We start from the raw sequence: 3,092 nt of genomic DNA on the forward strand, positions 1-3,092 counted from the left end.
CTAGAGAGAATTGTGAGCCCCTGCCGGCCCTGCCTTCTCAAGAATAGCTTCATCCCTGAGGACCCCTTGTTCTGCTTACTCTAGACCCAGCACACTGAGAGCCACATGGGGCTGAGTTGGAGCTGATGTCCTCTGTGGGGTGGTGCACAGGCCACAGACTCTTCCTTGAATGCCAGGGCCATGATGAGCTGACACACAGGCACCAACAGTGAGCACAGGACAGAGGGCAGCAGAGAGTTCCAGACAGAGCCAAGCATGTCCCTTAACTAATGGCCCAGACCTGCACCCAACACCAACAGGAAGGGCATGAAAGCACGGAAATGATGCTCAGATCAAGACCCATAGAAAGGCAGGCATGGTGGCACATGCCTTTATTTCCAGCACTTGGGAAGCAGAGACAGGCAGACTTCTGCAAGTTGGAGGTCTAACCTACCAAGCTCCACACCAGTCAGAGCTACACAGTGAGACCCTATCTGGTGTGTGTGTGGGGAGAGACAGATAGAAAGACAGAGACAGGGACAGAGACAGAGAGATCCAAGGAGAGGGCTGAAAAAAGCCTAGCATAAAGCAGCTCACGGGGTAAAACAAACACCTAGGAAATGAATGAAACCCTGATATTTACAGTGTCGGGTGTCCCAGGAGACTGCGGAGAGAGTCTAGACTGCAGTGTATCAGAGTGCCTCAGGGGAAGCACGCCCAGGCCCTTCTAATGCTTGACTTCAATTCGCTGTCTCCTGTGTTTGTCTTGCTTCTTTGAACTTTGGGTGATGTCCCCCAGGTTATCTTGGAAGTGATGTGTCAGCTGAGCAATGAAGCAGAGAGAAACCGGTTGTTGCCTTGCTTACCTCCTGCCTCAGAGTCAAGAGGGTCTAAGAGGTGGACTGCATGGAGCTCGACAGAGGTTCTGCAGAGGTTGATGGTACCTAAAGCTGTGCGGGGTCTGCATGGAGGCGTGTGTGTGGGTGAGGGGTTTCTCAGGCATCTCCCGGGCTCCCTGCAAGCCCTGGGTGGAAAATCATGGATGGGGCTCACAGAGCATGTGTGAGGGTCTAGAACTGGGTCAGTGCAGCCAGAGCTTTCCTGGGTAACCTGCCCATACCTGAGCCTGCGGGGTAGCCATCAGCCCAGAGTCCCTCCCAGACCCGGCTCCCGAGCCAGAAGCCTCTCCTTTTTTGCCGGGTGGGACACAGGCAACTGCTGTTTCAGGTCTCTGATCTCCATTTCTGTAACAAGCAAAAGTGTCATTTCTGACCACATGACCCCCAGGACGGGCCACAAGTGTGTATGGGGGGTCCTGTGGCTGTGGGTACAGATCACTTAAGGCTGATGTGTTCTACCAGCATCATATAGAATGGCAGCTCCTGCCACATCCACACAACTCTCAACTTACTCCCTTGCTCTGTCCAGGCAAGACACCAGATGAAGATGCCAGCCCAGAACTGGTGAACTAAGTCCCGGCTCCACTCCCTAGCTCCCATGTGACATGACATTTCAATGACAACCACAGAGCTAAAAGAAAAGGGTTATGAAGCCTCCCTTGGCATTGTCTAGAAGGGGCTCACACAGACGTGGCTGTGGAATGGAGGGAAGAAGCTGCGAACGGTTTGCATTTCCTGTGAAGAAGCCTGTCAGGTAGTACAACACAGGCTGGGTCCAGAGTCACCTCAGATCGGCTGTCCGGGTAATGCTTGCTCAAAGGCCCATGGCTACTGTCCTTAACCAGGACCTGCAGAGCCACCTTTGTTCTAGTCCCTCCTTCCTGGCTACTGCTGATGCCTGACCCCAGCTTTGATCCCAGCTGAGGAAGAGTGTTACTGGCCATGTGACCTTTCCAGAAACTTCTGGAGCTTTATTAAGATCCATGGCCTACTCCCTGACTGACCTGGGAGATGGCCAGACCTCCTCACCAGGGAAGTACTGCTTGGTCCTCCAAAGGCTGCAGAGCATGTGAAGGCTATGACTACTGAGGAGGTACCAGGCAACCTCGCCATGCAGCCCATGGCATTCCTTGCCATGTAGCCCATGCAGCCCATGAACACAACCAGACATTCAAGGCCCAGAGCCACAAGGTGACAGATGCAGGGAGGCCTGGTAACGCTGCCCTGACTCACAGGCCCAGGAGGCAGAAGCCCTGTAGGATCAGCCTCATCCACCAACCAGAGCTGCCCCCCGCCCCGTGACCAGGAGGACCAATAGGGGGCAGCAGAGGCCTCGGCACTCTGAACAGTCCTGTCCCTGGACCACCTGCTAGAACAAGGGCGTGATCCTCTGCATGTGGAGATGAGGCACGCTGCCCCTGGAGGGGCACCAGTGCCAGCAGCACAGAGCAGGCCGGGACCTGCTACTCGAAGATCTCCTCACACCTCCGTGGGCATCACACCTACTCATTCCCAGGGCCCAGGAGCTCCCTGTTTTTTGTTTTTGTTTTCAGCCAGGTTGCAGGACAGCTCAATGGCCAGAGATGCTTGAGCTGTCTTGGGCCCTACTGAAGGTGTGTGGTTGGGAAGGTGATCCCAACACCAAGGCCACCAGCCTCCAGGTACACGGCCATATGCCATGTGCCTGGGGTCCAGGCCTACCCCGTGGCAGGCACTTTTGTCCTCCTTTCCTCTGACTGTTGCTGATGGGAAAAGAGAGGGTACCAGAATTAGAAGGATACAAGCACTCTGTGCCTCACTGGGCAGGAAATCCTGAGAGCTGGCCACAGCGATGCTGAGACCCTCCTCGGCAGGGACATACTTGGGCCTGCTCTATTGGGGACAATGCTGGCGACAGGCAGGGCCCAGCACAGCAGCTTGGCTGGTTCTCCAGGTAAGGCTTAGTCACTGGGTCATTCAATGCCCATCTCCTCCTCAAACACACAGAATTATCCTTCACCCACCTGCTGCAGCCTTTTCCAAGTGCCACCATTTCTGTTCCTAAGCCCCCTCCTCTTTGCCTGTTCTGGACCTGAGCATCTTCAGTGGGCTGCGTGGGCTGGGGGAAGATGTCTAGCTCCACTAACGGATGGGTGTCTCTTTCCCACGTTGGCAATGAGGCCTGGCAGCCACGGTGGGCGGCACTCAGAACACACGTTCGGAGCTACCAGGGGA

The sequence above is a fragment of the Psammomys obesus genome, unplaced genomic scaffold (genome assembly GCF_907164565.1).
Source record: "Psammomys obesus unplaced genomic scaffold, mPsaObe1.curated_primary_1811, whole genome shotgun sequence".
NCBI classification, from domain to species: domain Eukaryota; kingdom Metazoa; phylum Chordata; class Mammalia; order Rodentia; family Muridae; genus Psammomys; species Psammomys obesus.